The 21,819-nt window shown below is 38.4% G+C and overlaps 1 long non-coding RNA gene across 1 annotated transcript in view; it reads right to left on the minus strand.

The window, feature by feature from the left end:
* The window catches only part of LOC116665907, a 108,173-nt gene that overhangs the window by 13,198 nt on the left and 73,156 nt on the right, over positions 1 to 21,819 (minus strand). The window contains exons 3-5 of the long non-coding RNA XR_004322693.1: positions 19,055 to 19,128; positions 10,177 to 10,308; positions 7,309 to 7,363 (exon numbers count right to left, since the gene is read on the minus strand). This is a non-coding gene — a long non-coding RNA (uncharacterized LOC116665907). The remainder of the gene's footprint in view (positions 1 to 7,308; positions 7,364 to 10,176; positions 10,309 to 19,054; positions 19,129 to 21,819) is intronic.

The raw sequence follows: 21,819 nt of genomic DNA on the forward strand, positions 1-21,819 counted from the left end.
CAGATCGTGGAGCTGGTCCTAAAGTGGCGGTGGTAGCAGAAGGAGAAAATATTTAAGAGACATTCAGGAGGTTTTTAGGTGCTGGATTGAATGCAGAGGTAAGAAACCAGGAAGTATCAAGGCTGACTCATAGATTTTTGGCCAAAAGTCGAGTGGATGATGTCCCTTCTAAGATGAAGGAACTTTGAGAAAACCACTTTGGGAGTTAAATTGTTAGTTTTTGGTGTTAAGAATCAGACATAGAAGAGAGGTCAAGTGAGCAGCTGTATGTGTGAGTCTTTATCTAAAAAGAGAGAAATAATGAGCCATGACTTTTTGGGAAATTTCTTGGGATGCAAAACTAGCATATTGATGATTTTGCATGTTTTTCAGAAACAAGAAACATGTCTTCAAGTATCTGATGTGAAATGACTTCTATTATTTTGGTTTCATTCTGTTGGCTTCATTGATGGCCCTTTGGGGATGCATTCAGATCCCATGTCTCTTTCTGCTCAGTCACCTCCGTTGCCTTAAGATCAAAACTTCTCTTTAGTGTCCAAGTCAATTTCTAGTTATAAATAGTTTGAATTGCTTTGTTCTAAAAAGTTGGCTGAAGGATGCAGGGGCACTAACAAGACATGAAATATTTTCTCTAAATTAGAGAGGAATTATTCAAATTATGGTTAAAGGAAACTTTCAAATTTAGGTACCATCACATTTAGGTAATCATCAAACATCATGTTTCTCGCTGTCATTTCAGGAATGTTGGGGTAATTTAAGGCCTAACACATAGTTATTATCCAATATAAAATATTACCCAGATACAATAATATCATTTAAGAATAATTGGGCTATAAGACACTTTTTTTTATCAGTTACCTTTTGAATAGCTATTATGCAATCTTCCAATCTCTTTTCATATCTTTCTATATGAATGTACAGGTGTGATATATCCTACTGATAGAATAATACATTTGTTACAGTTGAATAGTTGAAATTAACTTTTAAGGTGATTAATTTGATAATTCTACCTCCCATTTATATTAAAGTTTCAGATTACTCCCTACCATTTTCTCTATTATTCAAATGAAGCAAAATTTGTGTAGAAAAGAATGAAAAATGTTCTCCTAGACACTCCTCTAGAGGAAGAAAAAGGAAAAGGCAATTCAGAAAGGTCTATAAAATATTATTGAATAATTTTGGTTTATCTGGAGTTTTTACTACTTCTTAAAAGCCTCAGAGGAAAGGCAGTTTCAAGCATTTGCGCTATCTTAAGGAAAATGAATTTTTAAAAAAGTCTTAAGCATTACTCATAAAATAGGATGATCTTTTCATAAAGCTCCAGGGTAAACAGGGACTACGTAGCATCCTGTCCTCATTGTCTTTATCACCGTAAAGCATTCTGCACACACTTGCAGGCTGATGACCCCTGAGATATGTCATGAACTCAAATAAACACCAAGAACTGTCTATAAGCAGGGAAAGTCTGTATTCAAAGCTGCTAGCTTCATGTCATTTTAAGGAAATCCCAGCGATTTTCTTTGTCCTCTATCCGGAGCCATAAATGGCACGTAGATATGCTGACTCTCTGACCCCTCCAATTTCACCTTCTATAGAAGTTTCACCATCTCAATCATTCATTTAATATTAATGATTCATTGAATATTTAATTAATTAATTCAATATATTCAGCTAATGTTTTCTTTGCACATACAGTGAGACAGCCATACATGAAATTCTGATACTGAAATAGTGCAAAAGGCATAGCCCCTGAACTCAAAAAGTAACAGGTGGTAAACAAAGAACTGGCCGTACGGTGGGCAGAGACCACGTGGGAGGCACCTGCAGGGTTCAGTGGACGAGAAAGTGGTCATCTCTTGGGGAGGGAAGCATTGCCTGAATATTGAAGGACGAGTTGAGTTTGCACCAGTTTTAGGCAGTGGGGTGTTACACTGAGATTCTCATTTACAAGAGATCCGTCTATCATCAGCGTGTAGACGACTGGGGCAGAGGAAGACGGAGGAAGCACGGCCAGGAGAAAAGTGACCTCATGAAATCACAAGTAGGATAATGAGAAAGGAAACACTAATTTTAGCTGGAAACATCTTAGCCGAACAGGCTGTTTAATATGTTAATCTGGTCCACTGAAGAAGCAGGATCTGTATCTTACTGTCTTGGCAGATGCTGGCATTCCTCCCTCCTTATGAAGTACCACATTGTGGAGGCTCATGGCAAAGAGCATAGAAGAAAGAAGGAAAATGGGCAAATTCAAGTGACAACGCATTTGTGCTTCACATCTTTTCAACTGCAAGGCCATTTCCTGGGTGAATGAGTTTACCCAGCCTGGCCAACGCTCACCCCAGCAGGTAATACAGAGAGTTCATCTAACCAACCCCCACTTGGAAGCTGCCCTCAAACTCTGAAACACCTATGGCATCGCAACCAAACTGAATTCCAAATCAGTCCTTTGTAAAAAGAGGAAGTAGCTGTTTGGGATAAATACCTTTGTGTGGATTTTTCACATTCTGCAGAAAAAAGAGCTTTTTTTGCCAGCCCCAGCAACCCTGCCATATCCAGACAGCTGAGGGCCACAACAGGGAAAAATCAAGGCTTGCAAAGCAGCAGATCTCTATGTGAATCACCATAACAATGCCATAAAGCATGCTGAATAGGGCAGTGCAGTTTATAAAGGTTTCACATGCATATCCTGTTTCTCTTCATTTGTTTTTATCTCCAAAAGTACTGAGATGTTTGGTGGTGGTGGTGATAGTGGTCTTTGTGGTCTTTGTGATAGTGGTGGTGGTGATAGTGGTCCACAGTTTGTTGAAATATGAGAATCAGGTATTTCAGATCAAAGATTGGGTGGTGTGATGGAAAGAATACCATGGTGGCGGGGGGGGGGGGGGGGGTGGTTGGATGACTCTTGACCGAATCCTGCTGCTGCAGTTCATCTTTCTAGGAATTCGGGTAATTTCTGTAGCTTCCATTTTCTCATCTGCATTTTAATTGAGAGTAATTAACCTCCTAAGTTTGATGAAAGAATTAAATGCAACCATAAATATAAAGGCAAATGATATTCACCCCGAAGATACCTCTTCTCTTCCTGCCACAGATTTTAAATGACAGAAGCAATCCATCTGTATTTTCAGAATAGCAATTTTCACATCTCATGTCTTTTTTAACCTTTTACATTTTGTACCTGCATCGCTAACTGCTTGCACTGACTAACTTAGCATCTTCCACACCCCTCACGTGCACGCTACGACACAACCTTCCCACAGCTACACACACCCACACCTCGGAGTGACTGGTGCTCCCATGACACACCTCACACTTCGCCTGTTCTCTTGCTGTCACTGTCCTGTCTGTCTGGAAAGCTCTTTAATCAATCTTCGCCTGGTAGCTCTTGCTTATTCTTTAAGGAGCAAGTCACATTTTGCCTTCTCAGTGCAACTCCCCACATCAGTCTGAATTCACCACTGCTGCCTCTGTGTTCTCAGAGCACTCTGTCTAAACAGCTGCTTCTGCACTTAAAACATCATTCAGTTCTCAATGTTTCTTTCTCTCTTGCAAGATAGTGAGATGCTGTACGTCTTGCTGGCACAGCACCAAATCTAGAACACGGTGAGAGCCCAGTAAATGAGTATCAAACTGCTTTTAAAAAGTTCATTCTTACATGGAAATCTACCACACCCACCACATTTACTGCCCCTTTTTCATAGCTTGGCCATTCAGTTAGGGAGAACATTAACGTTATGGTTTTCTACCTGCACCATATTTCTTTAATTTTCCCTAAGAACAAATAGAATATACGTGGTTAAACTTAGATGCATTCTGTAAACTATATGCTTATTAGTGCTCAGCATTCTGTCCTTTAAAGATTTTTCCATAGTATTATTTTGCTGAATCAGTTATTAAGACAAGATAGCATGCACCCATAAACAGTTTTTCATGTGGCCATGGGTTTTTTCCTCACTTTCCAAAAGCTCTTTCCCAACTTCTGCAGTCTTCTAGGGGCTAGGATTTCTTTTACAGTTACCTATTAATTAAGTAATAATTATAATCTTTGTTATAACAATTGCTGTAGACAATATCCAAATAATCCATATTTATTATAGCAAATAACGTAAAGATAATAAAGTGAAAAGACATCCATAATTCTAGATTCTAGACAACTAGTCTGAATATTTTGTTATATATATTTTTAGATACTTTCAATGGAAAACATATAAATATAAATTTTCAAAAATGAAAATGTCATATACATGCTATTCTATAACTGGCTTTTGTCACATAATAATATGCCATGAATACATACAGTACATGTACATATATACATTACAGGAATTTACCGAAATGTATTGAGCCAATTCCCTATTGTTAAAATTTTAGGTAATTTTCTATTTTTTTGTATCATTTAAAAAAGTGCTGCAATGAATGTTTTTGTAAATAAATCTATGCAATATTTGTCCTGATTTTTTTAAGCAATACCAGTACTTCATTTTCGCTGAAATTTTCATAATGATTCTGATTTTGTGATTAGGATCACAGGTGAGATTTTAAAACATGGTAAGCATGCGACACACATCTCTTAGCCCTTTTTTCTTCACTTATAATTTGAAAATATTGCCAGTTATGAATGTTATAATTAATTTTGACAGTGTATTTTTAAAACATCTCATTTCAGTCTGGTCTTTATCATTCCAATGGGTTATAAATTTATTTAGGTAATGGTTACCTACAAGTTAATTATCATCTAAAATGCACAGGGCTTCCTCAGAATGTTTTCTCTAATTTTTTTCTTTTTCTATTGATTAATATTTACTTTTTACATTAAAAATACAAATCATTGGTAGTTTTAAGATATCTGTATCACTGAAATTTCTAGAGAAAAAATAATCTTGTAATTATCTTTCTGAAACTGTCTAGGTTTTAACCTCCATCTCTACAATTGCTTGCTTTTATAATATGATTCTCTTTTTGGTGGGGGTGGGAATTGGGTTTATTTATTTATTTTTTAAGTGGAGGCACTGGGGGTTAAATCCAGGACCTCCTGCACGTTAAGCATGAACTCTTCCACTGAGCTATACCCTCCCCCTCATACTCTGATTCTTAAGAATTCTTCGGAACACAGTGGTTGCATTCAAACTGACTTTCTTCCTAGACATGAATTTGCTGAGTAAAGATTATGCTCATTTTGTTCACTTTCAATACTTAATAATAACTGATCTCTACTGCCACTCTGAGAACCCAGAAATACATGTCAGGCAGCTAAAAAGAGTGTAGCATCTTAAATCGGCAAACAAAATATGGCAGAAAGGAAGCACAAAAGTGGGAAACTGGTCACTTTCAATTGTGGAAGGGAAGCCAACAGTTCTCAGAGAAAAGATAAAACTGTAAGAAAAAATGGCAATGTCTTTAAAAGTCCAAATCATTGCTCACTGTTTTCTCTAAGACAGTAATTGTCTATCTGCTATATTTTAGTTTGGTCAAATATTAAATCATCTCAATATGATATTCTAAGAAACTTCATTTTGCTTACATAATTTTCAGAGAAGTTATTTCTGAGAAAATTTGAAATATACCCCAAATGAGGATAATTAGAGCAGTGGAAGTAGAACACAGCAGGTCACTGGTTTTTCACAGAATAAGTAAAATGGACTGTTGATTGCACAAAGTTTCTAATTTGCATCTGCCTAGCTTATACTTTAGCAAAACTCCACCTGAGATGTCAAGTGGAGTATATATAGTCCCAAACTGACACTCATTTGCACAAAATGACAGAGATGAGTTCAGTAATAGAACATACAGAAATTTCTGATCCCTCCTTTCTATACCTGGCATCAGCTGGCATATTCTCAAAAAATTAGAATAAAATTTCTGGCACTGCTCTGGATTTTTATGGTGATGTTGACTTTTTCAGTATCATTTTGAGAACAAATGAAATCGTATGTCTAAAGAAGCTAACACAGGGCCTGGTACAATGTACCTGTAATTGTGGTTCGGTAATTAACTCCCTTGTCCTATGCTGCAGAAAAACAGGTAAATACATCAGCTTCCTAGACGTATGCATTGCGGTCCTCAGAGTCCATGGATAGAACTTCCTGTATCTGGCCTCACAGACTCTTCAGCACTGCACCCCCCCCCCGCTCACTACTGCCCCCTGCAGGCTTCCCTTCAGTTCCTGAATGTGCTGAGCCCTTTTGTACCCTCAGGGCTTTAGCACATGCTGTTTCTTCTACCTGGATGTTCCTCCTCATTCTCCATCTGGCTAAGACTTACCTATTCCTGTCTCAGCTCATGTGTCATCTCTCTCCTGACACACAGATCTAAATCAGCCGCCTTGTTTTACTCCCTCATAATACCCCTGCAGTTTCCATTCTTGGTGACTATTCAGCTTAAATTTACATTTTTATTTATGTGATTCTTGTTTAGTGTCTAGGCTATAAGTACTATGAAATCAATGTCTGCTCTGTTTTCCTAATATAATGCTGAAATAAATGCTTGATAAACACAACTAAATACATTTTTGACTGACTCCTAGAAGCAGAGGCTTGAATGGGAAATAGGGCCACTTTTCGATGCATATGTCTTGAGTTGTAACAATTGACAATAGTCTTGGAATTATTTATAGAAAGAGAAAACAACACTTAAATGTTTATGATCCTCAGTCATCAAGAAAAGGCTAAATAATTTTGATACAGATGTTTAATTAAATAAAGAAGTATGTAAAGATTTTGCAAAGATTTAAATTTAAAAAGTTGAAGTTTTTGAATCCACTCTGGAGAACAGTATGGAGGTTATTTAAAAAACTACAAATAGAGTTACCATATGATCCAGCAATCCCACTCCTGGGCATGTATCTGAAAAAAAATCTAATTCGAAAAGATATATTCACCCCAATGTTTATAGCAGCGCTATTCACAACAGCCAAAAGATGGAAGCAACCTAAATGTCCATCAACAGATGTATGAACAAAGAAGATGTGATGTATGTATACACAATAGGATACTACTCAGCTGTAAAAAATAATGAAATAATGCTATTTGCAGCAAAATGGATGGATCTAGAGATTATTATATACCAAGTCACACTTAAACTAACAATGATTTCAGCTTATTAAGTTTTCTTTACCTTGATCATTGGTCTCCACTTACAAATGCATGTCTATAGACAAGGGAACCTGATAAAACATGTTTTATGTTCATTGGTTCAGGCACCTTTTTCAACAGCTTATCAATTAGGTTAACAGCTACATGTGACCCATGGCTTTGTTGTGGAACAAAGTATTTTGCATGCATTCAGGAGGCAATGATTCGCACATGTTACCTTCTGAAGCGAGGCCTCTTACAATGTTTCTATATATAACCTGTAAAATAGAAAACTAAAAACAAGGCAACATAAGAATTATTTCAAGTGTCCACCCACAAAACCTTAACAAATATTATTGACACACATCACATAGCTGATGCCACATAAATGCTTTTTAAATGTACTAGGACCCATCCTGGACCTTCAGCTTCAAATAAAGGAGCGTATTTTGGCAGGCAAATAGCTTCATTCTTGAGAGGTTCCAGGCCAGCTTCCTGGGCTTGCAAACTGTGTAGTGACACAGGGCCCTGCCATAGAAGAGACTCACGTTTGGTTTAATGCTGGGCTGACTTGAAATGCCTAACTACTTTTTAACAAGGAGCTCTGCACTTTAATTTGTACCCAGCTCTGCAAATGACGTCATCTGCCTTGTGTTCATGCATAAACACAGCTAAGAGATAATTTCATTCTCTTGCTCTCAGCCTCTCACAAAGTAGCAAGGTAACGTTAGCTTTTCTTTTAGCTTTATCCACCTGCGACTCCCTCATCAACAACGATTTCCCTTTCTTTCCACTTGTCATTAATTTTAGCCCAGATCGTCTGCCATGGAGTAGGAAAAGCAGGTTCAGCAAGAGGAACGACTCATGGCGCTGGCAGCGCTATAAACCTGCCCAGGGCTTAATCCTTCATCCACTTCCACTCATTCAGATGAAAAAGTAACATTTCTAGGACTCTTTCAACCACTAGAGCGGAAAGAAGGAGACACCTTTTATCCCAGCTTAGACAGGTGAGAGGGAAACACTGAACCCACCATTCCTCTATAGATTTGAACAGCTGTATTTAGAAATGGTTATCATAGTGTCTCGTTCAGCAATTGATCCCTCCTCTGGAACTTGTAAATGCAGTACAGTTATCAGGACTGTATGATCAGCCAGAAAGAAGGAAGAATATTAAAAGTGAAAAAGAGATTTACATAAGCTCTGGTATCACCTCCTGCCCCTTCTTCTTTATCTTCTCCAAAATGTCTCAACAGTCTATCCAATGGTGATTCCTCCTTACTTTCACATATTTTGAGTTTTAACATACAAGTCGTTTAATCTCGCAAGCCGTTCATTCTCCTATCATGCCCCAATTTAGTAAACAGATGTTTTCATGGCCCATTTCCATGTTCACTTAACCCACTCCTTTGTGGATGGTAAGGCAGATAATAACTCTATTGTATATGACATTTCTTAGTCCCACCATTGTGTTCCATCTGCAGTAACATGGCTGCTGTGACTACAAAAACAAAATCTCAGTAAAACACATGGGGAACCTCACGTATACCTGACAAGCTTAACATTTTGATGTTAGCTATGACGTAAACTGGTTGCAAAACACAGACCTAAGTACCTGAACATTCCAGAATAGAGTTGTTACATATAAGCCAGTTAAACTTTATAAACGTGATGTCTTTTCTTTAGAAAAATCAAACTACCTCTTTTCTCAAAAAATGTTTCTGGTCTTCAGAAAACTTGGTAATCAAAATGATTCAGAGTTAAGGGCCCATTGATATCATATACATCTGCCTATTTCAAATTTAAGCAATTCAATAAATAATGCTACACTATTGATAAGCTAAATATTTATCACAATATATTACATAATTTCAGTCTACGAGAATTTTAATATAATCAACTACAAGCTAGTAATCTTGCTTTTAACGACTTTTTCTTTGTCTCTGTCTCAATACATTATTAATTAATTGAACATAGCTTCCTAAAAAGGACAACAACAACAAAAAAAATCACAACATCTAACATGTTAAAATGATTATAGAGTCCCAAATAACACTTCTACTTAAAGATAGTTTAAAATATCAAATAATATGAACATCACTTTACTACCAAAGAGATTCATTATTTTTCATTTATGTGACATTTTTTTTGTGATCAAATTCTAGGCTAAGTATTGGGACACCAGATTTAATGTCATAGTCCCTGAGCTCTGGGAGATTATTCATTTTTGGATAAGTCACGTGTGTAAAATAAACAAGTAATCGCAAGGCAAAGTTCTCCTCATCACCTCAAAAATAAAATAGGAATAAGAAAAATGATTGGTTTTTGCCCCCAGAAATCAACACTTTATCAAAGCAGAGATTTGCAAATTCTGCTTAAAGAAATAGACTGGCCAGTAAAATTTAGACTATCATCTACAATAAAATCGGAAAGAATGTGCCAGTTAAACAAGGACTAGGCCAGCCACTCAAATATAGAGAGAAAAAGAGAGTCATGTCTAGAGAAAAAGGGGCAGGCAAATATTGCAGTTCTTGTCCAAATGCTGTCCAGGACGAGAGTTTTTATCAGGCTTACAGGTTTATCTGATCTGCCTGAAGGTATATCCCTGTTTCTGAGGTTACTATGTCCAGTTAAGGGAGCCTAATGCCATGAAATATTGAAATTATACAATGTATGTAAACCCCCTTGTTCTGAGTCCATGCTTATCAAGCATCTCCCCAATCATCTGGCTTCCAGTGTAGTTTATCTACAGAGAGCAAACGTACTTATCAGACAAATGTGACTGTCAAGTTGGCTTCACAGATGTTTCTCATTTTAAACCGGCAAAATGGCCTCTGTGAGGTCTCTCAGTGTGATTTAGCGCCTTTACGTCCAATCATTCTTATTAACTGAGACGTGGCTGAGGCTAGTGCCTAAGCACAGAAGGCTAAGAGTCTGAGCCTGAATGGCGGTCAGGTCACCCGCGAAGAAATAAGTACTACCGTGCGGCAATCTGTCTAGATGATCATTTGGCCCTTTGTATAAAAGCACCCCTTCATTCTCATCGTACACATTCTTAAATTAAAATTAAAGTAATGAGGGCTGTGTCAGAGAAGCATGGGGAGCTTACCTGGCTGTGCGTACATCACCATCGCAGGGGATGGGAGAGTAGGCACTCACTCGTGAGCTGAGGCTTGGCCTTCGCCAGGTGGCTGATGGCAGAAAGAGGACTCCAGGAAGAAGAAATTTCCACTGCAAAGAGCTGAACATGTGGGAAAGCATGGGCAGATCAGAGTGTGGAATCTCTAAAATACAAGCATGCTTTGGAGAGGGATGAGAGATGACAATGGAAAATGTAGAACATGACACAATTATGAGGAATTTTGCATATTTTTTCCATCAATCATACAATGCCTGCCACGTAAGAGGCCCTATAGTAGACCTTTGGGGATACATCATTAAATGGGAGTTGGGCTTTAGAGTGAAGTTAGTGGAGATCAAAAAAAAAGGTTTAATCAGAGAACGGAGAGGTGTTTCAGAAAGACATTCAGTGTAGAGAAAAATGTGCAGAAGAGAGTTTACACAGCTGGCCCAGTATTCTCAGAAAGACCCACTTTCAAGGTTGGCCTTTGGCCAGTATCTGGAAGCTTGGATTTCAGGACAGTTCCCAATAAATCTTAGCTGATTAGAAAGGCTCATTGTGCCTAAATTGTTTATATAAACAAGGCAGTTTATGCTGAACATAACCCTTCTTCCCTTCTGGGTATCTGGAATTGGGGTGTGTGCTAGGCAGGTGGTATCTGTGTGACCAGTCACCAACAAAAACCTTAGGCCAAGAGCTTCTAGTGAGCTTGCCCAGTGGGCAACATTTCAGATATATTGTCACAATACGATGCTGAAGAAATTAAATGTGTTCTGGGAGTTCCCACAGGGAAAGGACTCCCAGAAGTCTGCACTTGGTTTCTTCTGGGTTTAACTTCATATAACTTTTCCATTTGCTGATTTTGCATTGTAATAAATCTTAGCTGTGAGCACCATTGCGCACCTAGTCCTGCAAGGCCTCCCAGTAAATCAGTGAAGGTGGATGTGGTTTGGGAGATCTCCAGCACAGACACATATGGACTGGACATGGGTGGGAATGGAGCAGTTGACTAGAAGGAAATTCAAAAGTAATATTCAGAATTTTTTTAATGGGCTACTTGATAAATAATACTATTATTAAGCAATATATTTAAAGTTACATATTGCTGAGAAGCAGCAAATTTGGGGAGAAATGACTGATATTTAAACCTAGAATGTTTAAGTTAGGTGTTGGATATGCAGAAAGAGTAATCTAATAGATAATAAGAAACATGGGCTTAGAAACCAGGACTGAGACATTGATTAAAGATAGATATATATATACATGTCATTGGAATGTAGGAGGGTACCTATTATATGCCAAGGGAATATTTATAAAGCAAGGAGAAAGATTTAAAGATTTAACCATAGAGAATATCAACATTTAAGAGGTAGATGGAAGAAGAAGATCCTACAAGAAAAATGTAACTCTGACAAACTTCAAGGACTAGTATCAATGCCACAGAAGAGTCAAGCATGGAGGTATCTCAATGTTGTCCGTGGGATCTGCCATGCTGGAAGTCTCTAAAGACCTTGGAGGGAGCAGCCTAGTGTATGTGGAGAAGCATAACAGAGGAGGAGAAACCAGCTAATGAGTGAGTAGGATATGAGGAAATAGCGATCCCCAGAATAATTAAGATAATGCCCTGAAGTACAGAGGAAGAGGGCTTTTCCCATACATATGTAAATGCTTTGGACACTTATTAAGTTTAAGAAAATAAAGTGACAATTAATAGAAATCCGAAGATACAGGAGATCTAGCTGCCAACACATGGCTGTATTCTTATAAAGTAACCTAGCTCTTAACTGATCAACAGAGGACAGTTGAATGGAATCCCTTGGCAGTCCTGTGTGTGACCATGTTGACGGACTAGACCTCCCAGCAGGGTACGTGCTTACAAATATGGTAAGAATAAAAATGTGTAGATGTGAGTCCTGTCCTATTTGTCAGCCCATTCTAAGCTCATGCATGAAGAAGTCTGCGGGTGAAATACATTTATTTCTTCATTAGCTTTCATCCTCTCCAGTTCTTTGGTCCAGAAATTCCCATTGTGCCCATCTACCTCAGGTCCTCAACAACTTCCTTAATAATATATTAGCAAAAAATGAACACTGGTTTTCAACAAGTGCACTCAGAAATTCCCACGAAAATAGATGCTCTGAAATGAATCTTTCTCTTTCAGTCCTCTTACCTGATTTTCCACCCTAAGTTTTTTAGGCATTGAGCTTTATGATCTAAAAACAATTTTCTTAGTTTGTATTGTAGGAAATAAAGTGGTTTTAATTATAGTTTCTGAAAGCTTAATGGGATTAGCTTCATTAATCTGAATCTTAAATCCATGAGTACTATGACCATGTACATGAGATTTTCCAGGACATAATATATTTCACATCTTTTTACCTTCTTCCTAAAAATTAAAAGTTAAATAAGAGTATAATTAAATATGATTTCATGATGTCTCCTTTATCATATTACTCATATAAATAAATGAACAAATAAAAATTAAAATGTCAGACATTGGGGAGAAAATGAAATCACAGTATCTAGAAAATACTGATTATTATTCATTTCAGTCAGAATGGGAAATGAGGAGACAGTAGAGGCCAAGAGATCAAATTAAAATTAAAATGACCTCAAGTTAAATGACCAAAAAAAAGGTTAAAAAAAAACCAACCTACCTAGCTGACAATGCTGGCCTGAGCTCTTAAAGAAAGAACCCCTGGCCTGTGGCAAACTATTAGTCATTTACAGGGAAGAGAAATACAACGTTAGCCATCTTCTCAGCATCACCTGATCTACTTTTGGCCATGGTAATAGCAAATCAGTAACAGCTAAAATTCACATTTCACTGCATACCAGACACAATACTAACCACTTTACAGAGCTCATATAATCTCTAATCAAGCTTAAGTATGGATACAATCCATATCGCAGTGCAAAAGGCGAGGAACTGAGGCTTGGAAATGTTGAGTAGCTAATCCAGGATCCCGCAGCTCGTAAGCAAAGAAGTCAGGATCTGAGCCCCGACATCCAGCTCTTTATCGCTATGCCAGACCTCATGACTGCAGGGTGGGAAGGACTGGGCTTTGCTCTGGCCTGGCAGGGAGGGGTAGTATTTATAAGAACCTGGCACAGAAGTGAAATTACAGATCTTCCTCAACTTATGATGGGGTTATGTCCCAATAAACCCATTTTTCAACCAAGGTTGAAAATATGGTAAGTCAAACATGGCTTTAATTACATCTAACCTACCAAACATCATAGCTTAGCCTAGCGTACCTCAGATGTGCTCAGAACACTTATACTAGCCTACAGTTGTGTAAAATTCTCTAACACAAAGCCAATTTTATCATAAAGTGTTGAATATCTCATGTAATTTATTGAATCTTGTACTGAGAGTGAGAAACAGAATGTTTGTACAGGTGCAGGATGGTGCTAAGGGTATCAGTTGTCCACACTCAGGACCGTGTGGCTGACTGGGAGCTGAGGCCTTCTGCCCCATGCCCAGCACCACGTATTCCTAGCCCAGGGAAAGATCAAAACTCAAAATCTGAAGTACGATTTCTACTGAATGCACATTGCTTACAAACCATCATACAGTTGAAAAATTGTAAGTGGAACTATTGTAAGTCGGGGACCGTCAGTATTTCCCTTCTATGAGGCATATATATATAGAAAGAAGTGGTGAGTTCTGGTTCAGTGATGAGAGTTTATAACTACATGTCTATAGTGCTTTACAGTGTGCGAAACACTCCCATATGTTATCTCATTGTCAAGCCTCACAACAATCTTATAAGGTAGAGCAGGTCTTGTTAACTCCATTCCACTGATGAGGAACGGATTCCAGGGACTTGGGCTATTTGCCTGAAGTCATATTAATAAGAACTGGCAGGACTCAGGGTTTTTGTCTCCAAGACTACGCCATTTCCACTACAACACACTTCTTAAGTAAGTAGACATCTATGGATAATTAATTAGGCTAGGCTAAGAGAGACATCCACAGTCCACAAAATCATTCTGCTCTGAAAGAAAGCACACTGATTAGCCCAAAAGGAAACATGACAGTTCAATGGCAATTTTTCAGCTGAGCTGGAGGAATGCAGTATGCACTGATTCTCTGTGCATAACTCTCAGTTTTTCTTGCAACTCCTTGGAAGGAATGCTAGGCTTCCCACTCCAGGGAGGTGCTGACTTCCGCTCTGTGAGTGGTAAGAAATACCTAAAGGATGCTGCACTAGTAAAGAAGTCAAAATAGAAAGGCTGGTGCACTGAGGCACAGGAGCTGGAAAAAGTTAGGGGACACGATGAAGCCTCACAATTTCTGACAAATCCCTTCCAGAAGTGATGCATAATTAAGAATGGCACCTCTAAACCTCTGTTGAACTATATTCAATATCTTGTAATAACTTATAGATGAAAAGAATATGAAAATATATATATATATATGTATGTATAACTGAATCACTAAGCTGTATACCAGAAACCAACACATTGTAAATCAACTATACTTCAATTAAGAAAAGAATGACACCTATAGACAACAAGCTGATCTAAATGAAGCAGTGTAGTCCTGACCCACGATGCTATGGTTGAGTTCAAATGTAAAATACGGCCGAGCAATTGATAACTGGCTTTTCCCCTCAGCATCTGATTTACAACCAAATGCATGTAAAAACAGATTTTTGCCCGTGTGCACGTCTCAAGGTACATTTTAGAAATGAAAGAAGGACGGGGAACCTCGGAAGAAAACCAACCAGAAGAATTTTTTCATGTATCTAGAAATAAAGATCCATTTTTAAAAATAGCTAACATTAAGGTACAAATATAAAAATTCACTTAGTTTCTCTTCTAACAACTGGAAAATGAACTTTCACTCATTTATGCAAAACCCAGCTGATTTTCTGATTTGATAACCAAGACTTCTCAAAACTGGGAAATTTACAGATATGAGAAAGCCACAATTCTACCAATTCTACATTTAAATGATGACACGGATGACAGTAAAGAGTGACCGAAAGCTGTTTCCAGTGTGAGTGACATTGGCAGCCTCAGCCATGTGTGTTCCTGGAGCACCCACCGAGTGTCTGTCACTGTGCGGGGCATCCTTAAGGAGAAAAGGCTTTTCCACGCTTCATAAGGAGAGCTTTGGGCACCCCTCGCACAATTAGGCTCACACCTGTGGTCCAGTTAATATCAAATAGGGCACATACAATTGCTGGAAGAAAAAGTCTATAAGGGGTGACAAGACTGAATTTTGGGGCAGAAACACAGACACATTTTATTTGTCAGTAAAGCAGGGTTTGTAAATGGGCAACTGCCTAAACACCTAATACCAACATCACCCCCATGATGGTCCATCAGGCTGTCTCGTGGAACATGGCATCCAGAAACCTTACATTGGTTATGGGCTACGCTCAGCTTTGCAGAGTGGAAACGATCCCTCACCCACCCCCACCTCCAGAATGTAACAGTGACTTAAGTAAGTTTAGGTACATTTTGTACACATAACAGAGGTTCTAAGCAGGAAATGCAGGGCAGATTTGACAACTCAAAAATGCCGCTGGGGACCCAGGCTCACTCTAGCCTTCCACCTCGCCATTCAGGTGTTCGCTTCTGTTTGGATGGTTACCTCATGATCACAAGACGGCTGCTTCATACCCAGCATGCAGTGCTGGAGAAGGGGCGCTGAAGGGTAAAAGGCACGTGCAAGCTGAGTCCCTCCTTCTTTTAAAGACCCTTCTTAGAAGCCTCACGCAGTAAATTCTAATCTCATCTCATTGCCACCCCTGGCTGCCAGGAAGGCTGGGAAGTGGTGGTACTTTTGTTTTTATGAAGCAGGATAACCTAAACAAAACTGGGAACTAAGAGGAAAGCAGGGGGATGGATACTGGGCAAACATCTTGCAGCTTTGCCCCAGACAGGGAGAAGAATGGGGAAGGGCATGGCTGCTACTCAGCATTAGCCTCAGAAGTTAGGAAGAGAACTCAGACATCTAGCTGTTCCTATTTTTCTTTGTTAACTATTTCCCTTTTGATTATGCATAACTTTAATAACATCTTTTGTATTTTCAGACTGTAACCCAGGTTTCTTCCTGCTCCGTAGGATAACTCAAGTCAATTCAAGTACCTTTAATTAGGGCTTTATATTTACCAATATAAGAAATCTATGTCTAACATTTATCTACTAGTTAGTTACTGTGCCTCAGGCACTGTCTACATCATCTTATAGAATCCTGAAACATTTCCATTAATTATTATTTTATTTTTGTCTGTTTTGTTAGCTCTTGTATCCCTAAACAACTATAATACCTAGAAATATCCTAATAAATGTTTGCAGAATGACTAAAAACCCATTTTGCAAACTGGACTCTGTGACATGAAAATTTCCAGAATATAAATCCTTTCAGTCTGACTTCAGAACCTATGTTCTTACCACTATGACAGGTGACCTCACGTAGGGATAAACAACATTGTGGTGGCAGGGTTTACTTGTCAGTTAGTATCGTCAGCTTCTAACACAGTGCCTGAAATATCTTAGGTGGCAATAAACACTTTTAATGTGTTGATGATAGGCAGAGGGGCAGAAAGTGACCAGGAGATCTACAAACCTCCACCTTAATTCATCTCTGGGGCAATGTGATGGGACTGGAGAAGCCAGACAAATTCTTTCAAATCCTTAAGCACACCCTGATTTTAGAAATCTCCAGGGAGGCCATTCTTCAGTCTCTTTATATAAAGTTATCCCTTGCTACATTCTGAATCTCACTTAAAAAAAAATAAATAAATAGAATAAAAAATAAAAATAAAAAACCCTAAAACCCATTAAAAAAACAATAATCTATTTAAAAAACAATAAAGGAGTAGGAAATAGTACTTGAGCTAAAAATTTTAAAGTAAAATTGTTACTATTTCAAGCCTTGACATTTGCTGTGTCTGCTGCCTGCATCTTCCTGCCACCAGATAATATATATAACTTGTCCCCTTACTCCAGTTAGATCTCTGCTCAAATCACATGTCTTCAGAGAGAATATTCCTGACCCTTCTCCAGTCTCCACTTATCTTGATTTGTTTTTCTTCATAACACAGAGAGGTACTAAACAGTGTATTTTATATTCACTTTGTCTTGTCTTCTTCCCACTAGACTATAAGATTCCTAGGAGCTGGGTCTTTGTCTCATTTGGTTACCACCATATTCTTGGAATTTAGACTAGAACCTAATACATTATAGGATCTCACTAATTATTAATTTGGAGAATAAATGAATCAATGAAATTAATTCAAGAATATTATTAAAGAAAATGGGCAGAGATCAGTACAACGTACCCTTAAGAAAATGACTAAAGCCATTGCACAAAGATTACTACACTATATCTATATAGATACGTGCATACATAGTACATACACAAACAAGTGTGTGCTTATAGTGTAGAGACACTGTGTAGAGCGAGCTGGCGCTCTTTGGAGTCACAGAACCCTCACCCCTCGGCTCTCTGTGTGCCTGCAGCTCACTGACACCTTAATCCCTACTTCCCACTGCAGGACCCTTTGCATAGCTTCATTTCCACAGGATAGAAACATCTTTTCTGGATGTATGTTTACCCTAACAAAAGCTAAACTGCCCCAAGAAATAGCCCCACAATACCCTAGGCAGACAGGTCTCATTTCCTGCCCTTAGCAGAGTCAGTAAATTCTATTACGCAGAGTAGCTCCTGACAGATTTTACAACCAATCAGGTACCTGTGCACGAATAGATCATGCAGCTCCTCTACTCCTTGTGTGCACAGCCTCCTCCCCCAATAAAAGACCCTGCGCGCCCACCCTTGGCACTCAGGCAGCTGCCTCTCACCGGTGAGGCCCGCTGTTGTCTGCAGCAGCTTTACTGTTAACCTTTTCCTCATTCTTAAACTTTCCTTGGCCTCTGGTAAATTCTTTTACTAACCTGCGTCACCAGCCTGCAGCCATTGTTGCCACAACAGTACATGCAGTATAACACATAAGAGAAAGATCTACGTATCCTATATATATATACACTACAGATCAGCTCCTTTACGAATATAAACTTTGACTGTATCAACTAAAATTAACATACTTTTGGTTCTTATCCTAAAGAAAAATTTTTTGTATGTGTGTTTTCCTTCTGTGGAAGAAGCGGTTTATGTAGTTCTGAATTTTATCTTGTGAATGCCATGGAAACAGCATGCTTTATATAACCAGTTATTTAATTTAAGAAAATTTCAAATGTTGCCTACAAGGAAGAATGTCTAGAGACCCTATTATTACCAGTGGTTTTAGATGTCGTCCTGGAAATCATGAAGTTGAATGTCAATAAACACAATGAGGAGAGGAAGTAATACGTCCCTTCTGTATTCAAGAAATAAGATTTCGATAACACAACAATCATTCATTCCCTAACTGTACAGAAGGGAGTACAAATGTTGAATTAAATTGAAAGAATTAATTTCAACAAATTGAAAAAATTTCTAAGTATACCTAAGCAGTAACCTACTGACTCTAAAAGAAATGAATTATTACCACAAAGGTTGTTGAATCATCGATTCCGGGAATATTTTAAATAGGGTTTTGATCTTCTTTGTTAGGAAGATTTAGATGTAGATACATCTTACCTAGGAGTTGAACCATATGATCTCACTAGACACTGTTATAAACTGAATTATTTATCCAAAACTCATAAGTTGAAGCCTTAACCTTCAATGTGGGTTTATTCCCACGTCAGTGGCATGATGGTGTGGTTTCAACAGAAAAAAACAAGCTTGTATGACTCCTGAGGCTTGAGCTCAGAAGTGGTTCAGTGCCACTTCCACCACACTCTATTGGCCAAAGCAAGTCACAGGCCGGCTCAGACATACAGAGTAAGGAAACAGACTTACATCTTGATGGTAGAATCTGCAAGGTCACATTGCAAAGGCCAAGGATACAGAAAGGCCAGTTCACACTCGAGTACCTGAAAAAGCAATTTACAAAGTGAATGTGTGAGCAGAAATGGAAGTGGGAGGGGGGGCCCCATCTGGGGATAAATCAGCACTGACATTTCTTAAGCACAATTATCATAATTTAAGTAATAGGTATACTGACAGAGGAGTGAGGGTGGAGAAATTATTCTAATTTTCTTCATGAAAGAAATTTTACTTCTTTGAAGAAAATGTAGAGGAATTTAAATGAGAAGGCTCTTAATTACATAACCTTCACAGGGAGATTTTCACTGTCTGAAGTAAATCAATTCATGTTGCGCTGAAATCTGTGAGTTTCATTCTCCCCTTCCTGTTGAACGAATGTTTCCTTGTAACAATTCTCTTTGTAGAGCACAGTAACTACCCAGCCAGCCTGCCAATTCTCTCTGAGTGGGAAGCTGTCAAATGGTACATAAGAGTCAAGCAAAAATACAGCCATCTTTCTGTAGTGTGACATTAATGAATCAGACCAAAAGCTTTTAGTAATATGAAGACAATATGTGAGTTTTAGGCCTAAGTGTACAGAAACAGAAGTATCACGATTACAGCATGTTCCCAGATAAAGGAGGCAAAAGTCGAAAAGAAGCAGCCCTCAGTTTCTTTAAAAACTTCAACATGATTGGGTTTTCCAGGTTGGTTTTTTTTTTTTTTTTTCTGGTTTGACAATGGTTTTTTAAAGTCACATTAATGTTCTTTGTAAAGAGCTTGTTTTATTATTTTTTAAGCTAGAAGAAAGAAGAAATATGTCGCTTAATCAAACAAAATTTCTATGAAAAACACAATTGTGATTAGTATGTCTACCATATATTCGTGTACATTGGAGAATACTGAAAAATCCTCTTTTTTCTATAATTTAACATGATTTCTGTTTTGTGCCCTTACTTTTCCAGAAAGGTGAAAATTTAACCTCAACCAGTTCAGCGGCCCCTCCATTCTCCCTCTGAGTTGCACTGAAGCACCAGGGAGCTTACGTAGGGCCAAGGTGTTGTGAGGGGAGAGGAGGCCTCTGGCCTTGTCTGCTGTGGGCACTGGACTCCACAGATGCCCATCATCCCACCTGAGTCTCTGTCACTGGCCCCGTATCACTGAGCTTCTCCTGGTTCTTGTCAACAAGACCCAGTCAGAGTCAGTAACACCATTCCTTCCGTGTTCCTGTTAGGTGCCCGTAAATTAACAATTCTTTCCACAGACTGTGGAAATCTTAGTTAGTCTGTTTTAAGGTCCCTGTGTTCTGGGATATGCTGCTCAGTCAACTCAGTTTTCTGAGGTCTTGCCTTTCCCAGAGGTTTCGCTAGGAAAGGAGGCACTGTCTTCCCCCGTCCTTGGGCTTCACAAAGCCTGCTGGGTTTTGTTCTCCTGCCTCCCTGGGGCTCAGGCGTGGAAGCGAGCTGAGGGCCCTGTCACCCTGGACTATACCCGGCTGCACTCATCACTTCCCCTCCGATTCTCCTCTCTCTTCCACACTCAGGGACCCTTCCTGGGTGCAGTGTGGGTGGGAGGGTTTTTCCTCCTCATAGTTCCTCTTACGTCTTTCAGCAATATTATGACCAACTTCTGTTCCTCTGAGGAGAGGACGTGGATGTGATACATTTAGTTTAAGGTTTAGGGGGAAAAAACAGATGATTATTTAAAGTGAGATCTGAACCTCCCATGTTTCATTCAAGTATAAATATGTTTGATTCTATTTCACTGCCTTCTAGATCAGTTAATAAAAATTAGAAAGGTCACTTTATTTATAAACAGACTGATAAACATAGTCCTCTGAGGAGCAAAAGAGACTTTCTTTCTATATGTTGCTCTGCGTTTTCCCTGTGAAACTGCATAGCTGCTTGAAAGGAGGAAAGGTCAAAGAGGAAAAGGAAAAGTAAGGGGAAAATATTCATTAGTAATTAAAAAATAATGCCCTTCTACACAAACCATGGTAATCATGTTTAGTTTACACATAAGTATTTTTCTCTTGGCAAATATATTATTTTCTTTGCTAGAACAATCAGTTATATTACAGCAGTCTCATCCTAAATGTACATCAAAATTGATTCCATTTCATGAAATGCTTGATAGTTGATTCTAAAGCAGGAGAGTAAGAGGAGTCAGTGGGTAGTATGGGGCTCAATGAAAAATGGAACTGACTTCTTGAAAGAGAGAGATGGATTTCCTTCCTTGTTTAATTCTAGTATAAGTGTATTTACTGCTACTTTAATAAAAACTAAAAATATTTCATTTATAAAAAGACATGAGAATAATCCATCTCTTAACTGTCCATCTATTTAGCTAATTTGTAGATTGATCGGAAGTGAGCAGACTTCTTCCTTACCGCCACCCACTAGGATCAGATGACTAATACCACAAATAAGAATAATCTGGTAAAAAAAAAAAAAAGAATAATCTGCAAATACGTCCACAGACTGTGTGAAAGTGTATGTATGGATTTGTTTACATGTGTATTTATGTATGACAATCTTCATGCTAAGACAAATAGAAATTTTTGATTACTCTGGTTTAATATAGTTGAGTTTATCCAACAAAAATCCTGTTTTCTGGGGGTTCATAGTCATATTTGGGGATCCAATAAGTCCTCAGATGTTAGTATTGACAAGTGTTAGTGTTGTCAGTGCCTTTTCTCCTTTTGGTTGATTTGGACAATTAAACATACACTGTGCCATCTTATCCCTGAGTCCCCTGAG

The sequence above is a fragment of the Camelus ferus genome, chromosome 9, assembly GCF_009834535.1.
Source record: "Camelus ferus isolate YT-003-E chromosome 9, BCGSAC_Cfer_1.0, whole genome shotgun sequence".
Lineage (NCBI taxonomy): Eukaryota > Metazoa > Chordata > Mammalia > Artiodactyla > Camelidae > Camelus > Camelus ferus.